This window comes from Falco rusticolus, chromosome 10 (genome assembly GCF_015220075.1).
Source record: "Falco rusticolus isolate bFalRus1 chromosome 10, bFalRus1.pri, whole genome shotgun sequence".
NCBI classification, from domain to species: domain Eukaryota; kingdom Metazoa; phylum Chordata; class Aves; order Falconiformes; family Falconidae; genus Falco; species Falco rusticolus.
Window position 1 is genome coordinate 2,108,733 of NC_051196.1, and position 16,975 is coordinate 2,125,707.

At 43.9% G+C, this 16,975-nt stretch overlaps 1 protein-coding gene across 5 annotated transcripts in view; it reads left to right on the plus strand.

Moving 5' to 3' along the window:
- Positions 1-16,975, plus strand: part of MOB2 (MOB kinase activator 2) — a 116,460-nt gene that overhangs the window by 83,380 nt on the left and 16,105 nt on the right. The gene's annotated exons all lie outside the window — the stretch shown is intronic.

A 16,975-nucleotide genomic window follows, 5' to 3' on the forward strand; every position in this document is an offset into this window, starting at 1 on the left:
GGGGTGCTGGCTTTCCCGAGTAGAGAGCCTGGCCGAGACGCTACATGTGCTTTGGCACGTTTTCTGCAGCAATGTCGGAAGATGAGGGGAAAAAATTGCTCGTGTAGCTGAGAAGGGCTGGTGTGAAGGCTGAGGCGTGCTCGGCTGCGGGGGCCGAAGCCAGGCTCTTTGGCAGAGGACGTGCAGTAATTTGATTCGGAGCAGTTCTGACCCGTTCTGCTTCGCAGGGGAAAACATCGCCACAAATACTAGGACTAGCAGCCTTGCTCTTCGACAACTGCAGCTTTTTATTTCGGTTGCGTTGAGAATACTTCTCGGGGATCTGTGGAGAACGCCAGCACTGCTCCAGAAAGGAGCCTTGTTGCTCCAGCGTAACTTTATTTGGCAAGCTGTCGTTTGTCCCGGTTTCCTGCGCTCTGTTGCCAATTGTTAAATGTTTGTCAACAGAAACATTATCCCTCTTCCTCTGTTGACTCACCCGCTCCTCTCCTCAAGCCAGTCTGGGGGAGCCCTTATGAAACGTTCTGGTCACAAAGCGGCTGAGCCCTGGCTGTGAATCAGCCCAGGGGGCTTGCTCAGGGCTGCCTAGAGTTGCTCTTAGAAAGTGCTGTATTGCAGTACTTTTGGGGTTTTTTTTAACCCTCCCCCCCCCCAAAAAAAAAAAAAAAAAATTATTTTCCTGTGGAAAACATTAGTTTGAGGAATTCAGGATTCTTCAGCTTTTTAATAAGTCTAATGGCCCTTCTTTGCATTTTTGGGGGGTGGTGTGTCTCTAATTCAATATGGTGTTACACAGCTGGTCATATCATAAAATCCTTTGGCCAGCGGCTTGCTATTCATGCTGTGAACCTTTTGAAGTTTTTGGTAGCTGTTCTGTTGGCAGCACTCCCAGATGTAAATAGATGGGTGCCTCGGTGGGGAAGAATTGCCAAACCTTTTGTTCATCATCTATGGCAGTTTATTTTAAAGCATAGGTAACTTCCTGTGACTTAGCAGCGAAACATACATTTTTATGATTTGCTTGGTACATGTTTTTTTAAAAAGTATAAGTTAACTCTGTTCTTTCTCCTCCAACTGGATTACATGCAGAAACTGTGCATAATTTTATTTACTTTTTCCCCCCCGAGGTTTATTTTCTACATATGCTATAAGACTGTTGTGAAAGCAGGAAAAAGTTATCGTACGTGAAATATTTTGGGCTTTGGAATTAATGGCATAACTGTATTTTGCTAATCTGTTATCGGAAGGGAGTGACTACTATTTTCTAGGAGAGGGTTTTTTTAATGTGTCTTTTCGTTCTAGGTTATCTCCTTTTGCACCCAGTTAGAAATGTGAAGTCAAAAACTTACTTTAGATGCCAGACTGGTTCTCTTATTTCTCTTCTTGAATACACATCAGATGCCTTATCTGACCTTATGTCTGTTGCTTCATTTTGCTGTGTTTAAGTTTTTGTTCTAGAAAACATAAGCTTATCCTATTCTGCAAAGAGCTTAGGCGGCATAACAGCACATGTAGTAGCTAGGACTAGTATTTAATCATCCTATGATTATAGGAGCCTTGGTAAATACTAAGTCCAGTTGGAGTTTCCTCATTGCAGAAACTCGGTGTTAGTGCTTCAGAAACTGTAAGCCTGGTGACTGTGAAAGAAGAAACCATGTGAGACCTTGTTTAGGCAAAAAATGGTGGCTTATTGGTGACAGCTGTGGTGCGATTTCTTTGAACATACAGACATCCAACAGCAGAGCTTTGTCTGCTTCATTGTTGGTAGAGAAGAGCAGGGGGCTTAAAGATTTGGTTGAATGCTGAGGGGTAACGCCAGCCTGAGAGAGTGACCAGCTCGCTCGTTAGTGCTTATGTTGTAGTCATGTGAAGTTAAATGAGATGAAGCCCATGTTACTGTAATGGTTTGCCATCTACTTCGGAGTAAGTCTAGGGCAAAGCGTATCGAATACCACTGTCGAGCCTGGCCACCTGAAACGCTGCTGATGGAGTCTTCTGTGGTCTGTACAGAAGATGAAGGAATATTAAACTTCAGGGGAATTGATACTAAACTTTGAAGTAATTTTCCTTCTCCTGACCAGCCCTACACATGGCTCGGGGATGAGATCAAAGGATATCTTTCTTGTGCGTAGCCTGGCGTTATGAAAAGCCTACTGCATTTTAGACTTTTTTTCTCAGGCATGACTGGGAACTGTCGTCACCACCGTTCCCTCCCAGCCCTCCACAGGCTGCCAAGGACTTGTAGACATTCACAATGGACAAGGGATTGAGTGTCCGTCTTCTCCCTAAAGTGCCCTCAGTTTCTGTCTCTCTCCTGGGCGTGAATTATAAAGCTCAGTTGTTCCAGTGTGTACTTAATCAGTATGTCTTTCCTCCATAGCAAACTTTTACATTATTTATGTGAGTTGTGTGTGCTTATAACTCACTGTCTCGAAGCTTTTCACATGCATGTTGTTTTCATTAGTTAGTAGGTCCAAGTCCTTCTAGCTGCTGGGTGCCAAATAGTGTCTGTGTCACACTAGGAATAACAGCTGCCAAAGGAAAAATCGGTAAGGGGGAGGAAACCAGGAGGAAAGTGTGAGCAAGTAAAAAGGCTTCACAAGAAGAAGCAACTCTGAGAACCTGAGTTGAGTTTAAAAGAGCGTGGGGAAAGACAGCTGAACCAGAAAGGAGGGAAAAATGTAACAAAAGCAACAGATGTGCTCTCAGCCTTTCTAATTAATTTTTTATGAAAGCTACTGTTAGGTTTATTACTCTTTCAAAGTATTAGTGATTCAGCTGTGAAGAACTCTGGAGATGCTTGTATCTTTCGTCATATGGGTTAGTAAACTGTGTTTAACACTTCAGGGATGGGACCAAGACTATACACTTGTAACGATTAAAAAAATTAAAATACCATTAGAAAAGTGTCATCTCACCTTTAAAATTAATCATGGCACTGCTGAGATGAAGTTATGTATATTCCTTAGCATAGTGTTTAATTAGGGCTTTCGTTTCACTTCAGATGTTTTTGAAATACGTTAATCTCATTTTTCTCCTCTCCTGTAATGAATTGTGTAATTATTTAGCCCGTGGTTAGGGAGGGGAAAAAACCAAAATGGATGCAGTTTTTTCTGGGTTTTATTGTTTTTGTTTTTCTACAAGTTGGTGGCTCTGGAGAGGTAGAAGGGGAAAAAAACCCCAATGTAAAAACTTGAAATACTATTCTACTTTTCAGTATTAATTGTTCAAGTTTTTTGTGGAGCAGCTGACTACTGTTAGGTTCCTTGCAGAGGTGTGCTTTTTACTGGCCTCAAGCAGCGCAAGTGGAAGACGCGGGTACACAGGGCATCTCCCCTCTTTGGTCCCAGCGGGTAACCGAGCTGGCCGTCAGCATTACTCAGACCTGCGTGCTGGTGAGTTGAGGACACAGTGTTCGCTGCTGGTGCCAGTGCCTGAGTCCCGGTTCAGGTGCTCACCTGCAGCTCTGAACTGCAGCACGTTTGCTGCGTCGTGGCGCTTCAGGTCCTGCGCAGGTGATTTTCGGAAATCCCTCATGCAGCTTTGTGTAGTCAGTGTGTTTGCTTTTCAGTCTCCAGTGAAACTGAGTCCCTCTGGGACAGCTGACTAATAATCTCTGATAAGGTGTCAGGAACGAGGAATGATGCCAGCTACAGAGTTGCGATGCCATTGTGTGGTGACTTCTGATAAAGTACGCTGCGGTTTATATGTATGCATAGTCCAGGGTGAGTGTGGGAATAGGTAACTTGGAACTCCTCTGCCTCCAAAGAGTTCCCTTCTTGCAGCAATGTGCAAGGATTGACTTGGATACCAACCAAAACTTGAAACAAGCCATCCCACTCCTTTTGGGTAGGTGTGCCATTGGCATTACTAACAAAGTGGAATTTTTACAGGTGCTTTTCAAGAGTGTAGTAATGTCTTCAGTGATAGTGTGATAAAGATTGCTTCAGTCAGATACATCAGCAGGTTTGTGTTGGCATCTTGGATGGTGCTGTGCATTTTTACATCCAGCACGTACAAATTTTTGAAAAATCGAATTCCTTATCTATTTCTCAGATAATTCATAGCAAGATCAGAAAGAAACCAGGTTAATTTTGACATTAGATTCTATTTTTTAATTGATCATGCGAAGTAGTCTTAAACGTGTTCATGAAACAGGATGTAGGTAGGTGGAAGCAGGGCGTGTTTGATGTGGCTGCCTCTTCTCCACTGCCTTGACTCTTGTTGCTGAAGATAGCTGCTGTCTGTGATGCTTGTGTGTATTGACAGGACTAAAGCAAATATTTTAAAAAAATCAATCTTGTTATATCCTAATTTAGGTAGAAACATTTTTCAATTATTTAGTCCATTCTGCAGTATTAGAAAGTAATTAGGAAGAGCCTTGTTTATCATTAGCTCATCTGGTTAATGCAGAAGCCCAGGGACAGGCAGAAGGGGAGGGGGAGGGCAGTGTGCACGGAAGGGGCTTACGGGCAAAATGCTTTTCAGAACCACGCCAGCTATTCTTATCCTGTTCTTTTTCTTTCTTCCTCCCACAACTTTCCATGTACCAAAATAGTTAAAAAATGTTCACGGGTCAGGGCAACTGACATCACTGATTGTCGTGCTGCCTCTTGGTGAATATTTCTGTAATGGGAGCCAATTCCTTGTTCAGTGAGAGCCTTTCAGCACCCGGCTACGGGGGAAGGACCAGAAGGACCAATGACGCTATGGGGCAGTAACGTCTTGTGCTTTGGCAAGGTGTGACCAGGCCAGAGGGGCTTTCTGGTAGCTCTTCTGTGTGTATGAAAGCACAGGTGTGCTTGTGGAGCTGGTTCTTTGACACAAATGTCCTGTCCTCAGGACAGAGCAGGTTGCGCTGATGGCAGGCGTGTGTGGCATTGCCAGCTTGGTGTGGACCCATGCGACTGGGACATGCCCTCCGGAGAAGCGGCTCTCCCTGCTGGTCCGGTGAGCTGGGCATCCTCCGTGTCTTTGGGATAGTAGTCTGTCTGTTCCCTCATATTTGCTGCAGGAGTGTCATGACCCTGGTGCATCTATGAAAGTTGGTGAGCAGCGTACGTTGTATTAAGTTAATGAAGAAGTCTGTGTCTGTCCTCAGAGGGATTTACAACATTGAGCTGTATTTTGGTTACATGTTCTACATCCTGTGAAGCAATAGCCAGAGGGAGAGGACTGCTACAATTTTTCTGTGTGTTGAAATAACCCTGTAAGGTATCTCCAGAGCTAGTATAGGAAGGGCACTTGCCTGAGGTTTAACAGCATCTCCCTCTGTTTTAGGGGTAAAAGTATGTTTCTTTTTTTCTGAAGATTCCTCCTGGACACTTTAAGAATATATTTGACTGTAATCTGAAACTTGTGAAATTATTCACCTTCCTTTTATCTAGTTTCCTTGGTATGCAACTGTTTTCATCTGCGCAAAGTATGAGCGTGCAACGTTCATCCTTCTGGCACAGACTGCAATTCCTGGTTTGTCTCTTTGCCACCTGGGTTGTAATAGCCCATGTTTCTGGTGCTGCTCTTTATGGAGAAAGTATCTGTATCTCAAGCTGTCTGTGCACGCCAAGTTCTTTACGAAATAAGTTTGTAAGAGGAAAAAGAATAATCCTCTGTAGAAGAGCTTTCCTGTTACTATTCTGAGGACCTTTGCTGAAGAGGTGTGGTGTTAGGAATGTGGTCTCCCACCAGTTGCTCTGTCTCTAAGATGGCTAAGACAAAATTGATCCATTCCCCTATCATACATCTTTCTCTGACTACACCAAAGCAGAGTTTGATAGAAGTGTTCTTTTGTTGAGGAGTATTTTCTAATCCTTTTTCTTAATCCCTGATGCTGTGGGGCTCACAGAATCTTAACTAAGACTTTAGCAAATTGCTGTTAAAGAAGATGAGATGTTGCTTTTCTTTTAAGAGCTGCCAGCACGTAGTCTCTGGGAAGAGAAGAGCAAGAGCATGGGATGCACGGATTAACCCTTTCTTCCAGCTTTCTGAAGAAAAAACCCCCGCTTTTGGAGTTAATGGAGTCCATTAACACTGGAGTTAGGCTGGTTGAGCTTGTCAGAAAACGCTGCTCTGTTAATTTTCCAAGTTAATTTGTCTGATCCTGAAATAAGTTTAGAAAGGCTTTTGCTCAGACAGCAGGAACTGCTGGTAGCAGATGCTCCCCAGGTGAAAGGAACATTGTGGAAGCCTGCGTAATTCCTTTTATTTTTAAAAAAGGAAGCATCAGCAGCGAGTGCAGCTGTCCTCAGAAAGGCAGGCAGTGACAGAACATTGAAACTCTTAGGACAGCTTAATATCAGGATAAAAAATTATCCCGGCATACCATACAAAGTACATGGAGTTAATGAAGAAAGGTTTGGGCTTCTTCATGTTGACTTAGAAAAACTCAAACGCTAGGAGAGTTGACATGAGGTGCACCTTGGTAACTCCACTCGCACTCCAGGCACTTGCCCAGATCTGCTTTTCAGTCCAATGTGACCACAACTCCCAGATTCAGAACACCAAAACCTTACAGGGGTAAGTGCTGACAATCAGCAGGCTGCATTTGGCACGGCAGGGGAAAGGAAACTGATAAATGAGATTTTGCTGATTCTTCTTTCTACAAAGTCCTCAGTTTTGATGTGACTCATTTCTTCAGACCAAACTTGTGCAGGGAAAAGGTAAAGCTGAGGTCTTCAGACCATCATCTGTGTGAGACAGAAACTGTATTCTGTTTCAGCTGAAATACTGATTTTTCTGTTGTTTTTCAGCATATAAAGCATTCTTTCATGTCCAGATACATCATTCAAATACATCACGTTTTAAATCCACACAACTAACTTAGCAGATTAGTTAGCTCGACTACTAAGTGATTTCAGTTAAGCTTTTTGAGGAGGATTCCTATTGATCTTTGAAGTAGAGACTTCAATATTGAGAAGTGGATCACCCAACAGTGATAGTGAGCTACTCCCAGCGACTTCTTCACTGGTTAGGGACCATCTTTCGTTTCTTCACAGTGAAGCTACTAGTGCAGCTACGCGTGAGCAGCACGGTTTCGTCTCTGCAGAACCAGTACGGACTGTGGGTCACTGCCAGGAGTTGAAACGGGGCTTCTCCGGCGAGCAATGCTGGCTGGCTTTGAAGAGCAGTAGCGGCAGGTCACAACCACCCGGTGTTCTGAGGCACGATGTCGGGCTGCAGAAGCTCGTGTGAAAGCATCCCTTCACCTGGCGTCCGGGCGAAGAATCTTAGATGTTGGTCTCTGCTTGTATGAACTGATTAATTGCAAATCCACACGAACAGTTGAAGATACCGCTTGTCATGTGCACCAGCAGCCAAGGGAATCAAACAAATTCAGTATGCAACTGTGCATCTGATTTTAATATTTATTTTTGAAAATTACTAGTTTTCCTTAGCCCATTTCTTGGCCATGCTTTCAGCATTTCATTAGAAGGAATGAATTTGTGTTCCAGCAAGCCCTTGGAGGTAACGCTGCAAGTTTGAATGTATCTGTGGGTTCGGTTTCTTCTGTTTGCTAATGGATCAGTATGCATCTGTAAAGGTGCTTCTGCTTAAGCTTTCTGGTCTCTCTTGGTGTATCCTGAAAAGTTATAAATTAGGGTTGGGATTCACTGCTGTCTAACAAGCTAATTAACAGTGGCTGATTTAACTGTACCAGTAATTAAGCTGTAATTCACCCTACTATTTTTTTCAACCAGTGATTCAAGTATTCTTTACTTTGGCCCATTATTCCATGGAGTTTGTATCTTAAAATAGATTTTTCTTCCTCTGTTGTAAAGAAAGCAAAACTTTAATGCATGATTTTGTAGGAAATACTGAAACAGCTGTGTGATACTGATGACAAAACTGAACAGAGCGCACTGCATCATTCTGCCACAAAGTTAATTTTTAAGCTACATGGTTAGAGTAGTGAATGTTTTGTACATATAATTTTTAATGAAAGTTACGTAATTAAGATAATGCTTTGATTCCTTTTACCATCAACTCTTTCTTGCTCTGCGAGGAGACACAAATTATGCTTTCTAACTATGGGTTTCAGGTTTTTAGTTTAACAAGACGGTTCATATTAACACCAAAAGGTACTTACATCACAGGATCTGATCGAAGGCATGCCAGGAGAGGGGGGATTTCCCTGAACTAACTTTGGTTTACATTAAAGCCAAAATGTCAGCAAAAGAAAACAAAATCCTTTTTTGATATTCAGAGCTGCTGTTGAGAGAGAACTGACCTCGACCCATGGTCATTTCTAGTAAATAAATATCGTTCCCAATTAAAGTGCTGCAGTTCATAAAGTGCAAGAGATGAGTTTGTGGAGCTTGATACAGTGGATGAAAATTTCAGGCGGGGCTGCTTCTTCACACTGGTATTTCTTTGCCCAACCTGTTCAATAACTAATGACTGGGTAGGTAATTAATTCCTCACAGCTGTGTGTCTCACTGCAACAAGATGCACATGTGTGTGCTAGTACAACTGCTTCAAAAGTGAGTTTACAGGTGCAGGCATGTGGAATTGCTTATGAATATAGTGAAAACAGCTTAGTTTTTTCCCATGCTATATAACTTATTTGAGTTTACTGAAGCTCCTACAAAAAAGCTAAGCTGTTTGAAGTAGCTATTTTGTTACCGGTTCTTATGTATGCTCTCAGTTGTGGTGTGCTCTAGCACTCTTCTGTCCTATTAAACCACATTTTTTTAGGTGTAAACCAGACAGTGTTTACGTGAAGGATTCAGCTGTTGAAGTCCCACCTTTGAAAACATTACCTATATGTAATCGTACGGTAGGCAGAACTGTAGTAGCAATGCCAAACAAAAATAACTAACTTATCCTTCCAACGCAAGACACTTTTTGTGCCTAAATAGTTGCAATTTGCCTGGTCCTGCGGGAAGTGCAAAAGACAGTCCTTTAGTGTTCCTCACCTCTGGGGAGCCGAGGAGAGAGACAACAACTAGGACTGAGCTCAGCTGCAAGCTGGCATGTTGCACCATGTTGAAAAATATTTATCTATTGAGAGCACAGGCTCTGGGAGTGAGTATTCTCATTAACTCTTTGGGGAACGTCATGCAGTCCGTATTGCCTTTTTCCAGACTGCACAGTATAATTATAAAATGTATTTGTAAACGTTTTTATAGACTTTCAAAAGTTGAGAATTGTAAAATTCAGATAACAAGCAGATCAGATGTTATGTACCTGTCTTCCCAAACGTAGTGTGCGGGTAAGGCGGTGAGCTTGGCCTGCATATCTGACATACTTTATTGCGGGTTTTCTTGAGGCTACAGTAGTACTTACAACTAGTTAGTATTGTTAGAGGAATTTTTTTGTTTTACAGAGAGAGCTTGTAAGGCAAAAAAGGCAGTGAGGAAACTAAACCACTCTTACAAAGAAAAATCTGTCTGCGCCCTGGTACTCCGAGCGGAGCAGACGGTTTGTTTGTGTATCTTGGGCCATATAGCAAGAAGGCTGCCGAGGCCGGGTTGCCAGGGTGAGATAATTCCCAGCAATTAAAGCGCAGTTCTATCCTGAAAAGCAACTCTGTGCAAGCTGGGTTGTGAAATCCCACATTTACAAGGCCGTGAGGTTTCCAAATCAAATTTGCTCAGTTTAGAAATAAAAAGATAGCTTTGCAATCTGCCAGCTCTACAGATTTCGTCAGGGTTGGAAGATAACAGCGTCTGCAGGGGGTTGTGTGCTGTGGTGGTGCCCACCCTCCCCACACTGGTGTACCAGAGCTGCTGCCTGGGCTCTTCCAGACAGGGACAGGGCTGCCTCAGCGGAACCAGGAGGAGCGGCTGCTGCCAGAACTTGAATTTCATCATGACACAGAAGTTAAAATCACTTTATTTAAGTGCGTTCCAGTATAAGATTACAGGATAATAAATCACTGCCTCAGTTAATAGACATGTCTGAAAACACAGGGAATAGATGATATGTTAATTAAGAAGCTTCTGTTTTTACTACAGTACACTTACGTTTTCTTTGTTTGCAGAGTCTAAAAATCTTAAAAGAGAGATACAGATTTTTTTTTTTAATGCGTCAATCATACTCTTTTTAGTTTTTCCTTGCTGTTTGCAAGCAGTTTTTCTGGCCTCTGGAATTTCAAGATCATGTGTTGAAAAAATACTCTTCTGGCTATTGCAGTATAACCCGACAGGCCTATATTTGCCTTTCCCAAAGTGTAAAAGGTGATTAACAGCCACCCCAGAACTTACTTGCTTTCAATTCTTGGTGCGGATCACTTGTTCCTGTGGCTCTGCATGGTGGGAGATGTCCCCACTGAGGCTTGCAGCATCTGTAACAGAAGCAGGCTCGCTATCTCTGCCATTGTCTGCTCTCAGTTGAGAGCCACTTTTCCCCTTTGCCTGTGTGTTTTAATTCAAGAATTTAAGGTATGCTGTAGATCTCTACCTTGCGCTGAAATGGTTTTCCGTTATGAGAAAGAACTATTTCTCTCTGACTCAGAGGTCCCTAGAGAGCCAGTTCAGATACCAATGTTTCCATATACAGATATCCGTGCCTGGGCGAAATGCAGCTCGTTCCTGCTGTCTGGCTGCAGTGTGGGAGTACATTACCAATGGAGGATGAAGGGGAGGCCATTTGTGTGGCTAGAATACAAATGACACTTTTCCTTAATGGGGGAGGCAAGGATACAGGTATGTGTATGGGCGTGATGGGTTTGGAGTGTGTGCCTGGGGACTAAAACGAGCTGCTTGTTAACAAGACAAACCCCAGAACGCAGAAACTCCAGCCTGTATTCTCAGCTGATGAGCTCAGGAATGGCTGGGCAGAGATGCCCTGGAGAGTTAGCGTGGCATGGCCTCTCCTGTCCCTTGGTGCCCAGTGCCAGCGTCTGCTTGGAGAGTACGGTTCTAGGGAGGGAGGCATTGCAAGCAGGGGAGAATACACTAGGAGACGCCTGAAGCTGGGGATTTGCCACCTTTCTGCTCAGTTTTTGGCTTGCTTTGTCAGCCAGCCAGAGTTTGCTACAGTGGGAGAGTTTAAAAACAACAAAACCAGACCAAGAACCACCCCCCCACACCTGTCACGGGCCCAGGACTTGGGCATCTATGATGCAGTGTTCAGCTGTATGGTTTGTTCTAAGCACTGGATAAATTAATTGTTGCAACACTTTTAATCTATGACCTACTGAATCTCTCTTACCACAGACCTAATTTGGCTCCACGTAGAGCTCTTGCAAATAAACATCAGGGAAGATTTGTGACCTTTTTTCTTGCCTAATCCCCAAATTGCCAAAATCTGGACTGTAGTAGATCGCTCGGGAAAACAAACTTGCTGAGGCTTCGTGTTGGCACCTCCTGGTCGGATATATTAGGGCTTTTTGGCAAGAGGTGAGAGAGAATATTTCAAAATGAAAAACAACAGAGTATTGCTTGGGTAAGGTAATTCTCTGTTTCTACTAGCGATTGGTTCCTTTTAGATTGAATCACTGGCTCCTAGAAATAATCTGTCTCCCATCTGACATAGTTTCCCTGGCGTTCCTGGGGCTCTGTCCCACTCAGCCCTTCCCAAGCGTGTTGACTGAGGGGAACTTGGACCGGTGCAAGGGTTTGTAGTCAGAAGACCCTCCCCAAAGGCACCCAGAGAGGCTTGGACACCTCCTCTCCGTCTGGGGAGGAGTTCTGGCAGGTACACCCAGAGAAGAAAGGGAACTCCAGTCCAGTGTGTTTTACCACAAGAATGCACTCTGCATATTCTTGTAGCATTAACTGAGCTGTTCGCATGCCTGGCCTTGTCCTCTGTAGCCGTTCTTCACAAGCGCACTGCAAGGAAGATCATGAGCAGAAGAGAGGGAGCAGCAGTGGTACCTGGCCGCCAGCAGATGCCTGGGAGTTTCAGCACCGTGATTTGGGAGGCAGTTAATATGCAGCTGACAGGCCACTGTGGGCAAACAGGCTGGCAAACACTGAGCTGGTGCTCGGGGAGCAAGGGAAGAGAGGAGGGGCAGAAGTGGAATCATAGTCACGTCGGTTGGAAAAGACCTTTTCAGATCATCAGGTCCAACTGCAGACCTAATACTGCCAAGTCAACGACTAAACCGTGTCTTTAAGTGCCACATCTACCCTTCTAAATACCTCCAGTGATGAGGTATGACTCCACCACGTCCCTGGGCAGCCTGTTCCAATGCCTGACCACCCTTTTGATGATGAATTTTTTCCTGGTATCCGATCTAACCCTTCCCTGGTGTGACTTCAAGCCATTTCCTCTTGTCCTGTGGCTTGTTACTTGGGAGAAGAGACTGACCCCTCCTCACTACAGCAGAGACCTGCAGGGTCTCCCCTGAGCCTCCTTCTCCCCAGGCTGAACACCCCCAGTTCCCTCAATTGCTCCTCACAGGACTTGTGCTCCAGCCCCTTCCCCAGCGGGTGGGTGGGGAGCCAGGGAGCAGACAGGCCTGATGGACCCCAGGGGTGGCGTGTGCCCATTGCCCCAGGTCCTTTTTGCTTTGCTAGCAGCATCGGCTGGAAACTCAAGTTTGGCCCCACAGAATCTTTTGGTCTTTCTGTTAAGAAGCGGCATTATGAAATAATGTTATGGCACTTGTCATCCTTAACATGCCTGCCATGCCTTGGCACCGACTGTTCACACAGAGCATCCGGAGGCCAAGCAAAGATTCCCTTTTAAGGCAAAGAGCCACTATGAGAAATCCAGAAGAAAAAGTTTCCCTGGCATGTAGGGTACATTCTTCTTTCTTCCTTCTCTTAAATAAACTATTAGTAACTTTTAAAAACAGAACAAAAATGAAGAAGCGGCCAGAAATGCTGCCAAAGATATGTTATGTGGCGCAGCCCCCTTAGACCTGCGCAGCAACTGAGCCCTGGAACTGACCTAGGGCAAGAGAGGAGGAATGAAACTGAGGTCAGAGGGGTCTACTGGGGACCTGGCTTAAGAGGAGATCAGAACGGAGACTGTCTTAAAAAGCTTCATCTCCTTCCCTTCGCCAGGCCCTGCAGAAGCAGTCTGACCACAGCAATCCATGAACAGTTGTACTGGCTGTATGCCGCAACTGGGATTTGGGCTTGCTTTCCAATACCTTCCACAGCTTCCCTTCCCATGCTGATGTTCTTTTTTCTTTCCCAGTCCTGAACATGTATATGTACATCCAGGATTTGTGGTCTGGGTGTGCTGTTACGTGGCATTTTCAGCTGAAGACAGCAGCGATCAGGGTTCAGACAGGATCAGGGTTCAGACAGGACATGGGATCGCAGAAAAATCTCCAGATACTGATCTCGTATGGTTTTAAAGGAAGAGGGAAACACAGATATCATCTCTGGGTTTTTCTCAAAGGAAGGGCAACTGCTGATGTTCCAGTGAAGCTTGTTACTCACCTTTTCTTGGATGCTATACAAATAAAAATGTTGAATTATCAAGAAGTGGTTTTAAAGCTACCTAGCGCCTCTTAAGCTTTCAGTCCTTCTGCTTGACTGGGGAGAAGAACTGTGGGCTGCTGGGCTAGGGAGCCAGACAGCCTTCAGGAGTTTGTTCCTGTCCTGTAAAAACTGGCATAACCTGCTGCTTCGTTGTTCTTGGTGGGTGTTTGTCACCAGGACTCACAAATTCTAGCTCATGCAGCTGTTTCCTTCCTGCTGTAAATGGGTTCAGGGCTCCTATACTTAACGCTGAGCGTTTCTAACCAGAAGTTAACAGAGAACTTCTTTCCAGTAAGGTGCCACAGAAGAACCAGAAAGGTAACAAGTAACTGAGCAGCTCACCTGGTTTTCCTTGCAGAGCTGTACCCTTCTGTGATGGCTGAACTCTTTGGATTTTCTCTGCAAAAGGAGTACATTGGAGGGAGGGAGCTTGCATACTGACTTTTTTTTGCCTTACCATGTCCCGTTCCACTCACATCCCATCTGACTCCATAGCCAAAGGAGAGGGAAGCTAAACCAAAAATATCCCGTATACCTTTAATTTTGAATTACAAACCCTTATTCACTAGAAAATAGAAAAACATGAAAGCGCTCATAAGGCTTGGCCTAAAAGACACAGTTAATACGTTGGCTTACTGCCTCCCTAGTTTGGTGTTTTAAGAAGCTAACCCCCATCCTCTTATTACCGAGAAAGTAGGTTTTGGCAGGAGTACTCCACTCTATAATACTTCATCAGCGGAAGATATTTTAAAACATGACACTTCAAAAAGCAAGGAAAAAATTACAGACTAAAATTCGAAGGCCGAGGTAATTTGATATATCTGGTAGTTCGGTGGCGTAGAGGTGCACCTAGGTGAGGGTGAACATGGTGGTGTTGTTGGAGGCTGTGAATGTTCTACATAAATGTTTTGGTTGGGAATATACCATTCTAACCCCCAAAAATTTCTGGGTTGTGAACTATACAATTTATAAAGCGCAAGCTAGGTTACTTGACAATAACCCCCAAAACCTCAAGTGACTTTCTAAATACCATTGAGTAACACTTCTGTGGGCATCTTATTCTTGGATCTTTTTTAAAATAGGTTTTGTGCTACTTGTGCGTGCATGGCTAGGAACCATGGGCCTTTTGCTCTCACCAGCACACGCTGAACACTTCACAGCTGGATTGTCAGCAGTGGAGACACGCTGCCTTCTACATTTGCTGGGGATTGCTAGGATTGTACCAGTTAACCTTGGGTAAGAAATAGGGTCAGTTACTAACAAAAATAAAGTATTACTAATCATAAAACAAGCATCTTTGTCCTGTAGGGTTCATAATCCGTGGTGATTTTCATCCTCACAGACTTGAGATGACTTCTGAGTTTTGAGATTTGCAAACAGGGAGACAAATTTGTCACGTAAGGCCTGTTGGACCTGTTCTGTCAATGTTCAAATGGAAATCAGTGTGTTTGAGACTTGGCTGGAACCTGAAACCGGTGCCTGATCCAGAGGACACAAAGTGATTGGAGTTTTGCCTGCAGCTCTGCTCACCACTAGGTTTTTTTAATAAAGTCTTTAACTTTATAAAGTTACTCTTATATCTGGTACTAAACCCATGTTAGTATGCCACATTAAAAAGAAACTCTGCTGATTACTTGAATTTAAAATATAAAAAATAAAGAGCCACTCACCCCAAGGCTATTTAGTTGGGTGTGAAGGCTGGGAGATGGTAACTGAGGCATCACTGTTTGTCCTTGAATTGGTTGCAGTTCAGCTGCAGGTGTAAGGAAACTGCGCAGCTTGCTGGAGGCAGCAGGAAAATAATATAGCTGTGCTGGTTCCCTCCAGAAGAAAGGAATCCTGAATTGATAGAGATGATGATAAACTGCATGATCAGTTTAGGGACATTTGGCATTTAATGAATCACTAGTGTTCCCTCTGTGTGATCAAGCATGTAATAAATCCGATTCTCGTGACCAAAACCGTGGATCCATGGATGCCCTGGTGCAGTTCCAAAGTGATGTGACACTACATCAGCTCATGAAGAACGTCCACGCAGGGGGCATTGCGTCTTGGATACGTCTTTAGCTAAATCAGATTACTTTCACGTGTGCTTCTTTCCAAGCAAACGGTATCATTTTAAATTAACACATCTTTAGTATTTGCGCCATGAACAAACTTCGAACCTTACGTCAGGTCCTCTGCTATGAATGGGAAAAATACTTTCCTTGAATGGTTTTAAAATAAATACCTGGATGGTGCTTGAAGATGCTCCAAAGTGTGGGGTTTTTTAAACCAAGAAACTACTGGGCATCAGATCAAGAAGGAAATGAGAGGATTAGAGGAATATCTTTATTAACTGAGATGATAAGAAAACAAGCTGGGCAATTGGCAGTTTTATTGATCGTAACAAAGCAGTGAGACCAAGGAAAAAAAAATTACTGTGCCCAGTGGGCCTGTCATTTGGTGAGGTGTCTTACATATCTCTTCTCTCCAGTGAAACCCGGCACACCTCCAGCTCCTGTGTTTTCTCAGCTGAACATGCGACTGGTACAGCTCCCTGCTAGAAGCCTTCAGGAAGGTCGTGGTCTTGGGCTGGAGGCCAGTTACCAAACCTCCTTCTAAGACTTTAGACAAGTGACCTGTCTACTGCCATCTCCCATCGCTTTTCCTTCTCTGAAACTTACTCACAGGTGTGGCCTTGCCTGTAGCATCGTATTCAATTGAGTGCCTAAAACTAAACAAACACCAAACCTACCCTGGGAGTTCTCTAAAGAATTAGTTTGTGTGCTGGTTTGCCTGTCAATAAAAACTGCTGAGTGCCGTCTCCTTGGATTCCCTAAAGACTTTTGTTTCCTTAATTAGTAGCTAAGCACTGATAGACAGGTTTGGGGCTAACCTTTTGACAGACCTTCACCCAACTGCTGTGTAACAGCCATTCCCCCAGCTGCTTTGGAGATGCAGTTGGTCCAACGTGGACATGTTAAGACACGTTTAGTAGAATTGTCGTATTTTTTAAGAAAGACACGGGTAAACATGAATCAGGACTTTGGTTTGCTTTAGGGTGCCTGTAGCGGTGTTTTCAAAGGTACTGCCCTTTTTGTGGTCTTATATGACATTTAGTTGTTCTTCAGTAAATAATCGTCTACAGGTGATGGATTTTAGCGTTTCCTGAATAGAACAGTAAAACTCACTGTTGTCGCTTTTCCTTTCACTCAAAGCAGGCTGAAGGAGCTGCTGTCTGTGCTGCTGGAGGCGCATTGCTGTAGTCTTCGCTTACAAGGGAGTTCTGGGACAGCTCAGAAACGGCTACACGTAATTTTTTGTATTTGTGTGCTTCAAATGAAAAATTAAGAAAGACGTCTTGAGTGTGAACAGCTCGCAACAAAGGGAATAATGGATGCTTCGCTTTGCACATTTGGAGTTGGTTCCACGTGGATGGTGGTTTCTTACAAGTTTTTGTAACGGTAGTGAGCTTGGAGCTAGGGGAGAGCAAAGCAGCTAGCGCCTGAACTTCACGCTGTCTCGTAATTCTGGTAATTGTGAATGTATGAGCTTTGATTTATCTAGAACGTGGAACTATTATTTGTTGTTCTTAATCACACACAGTTGTG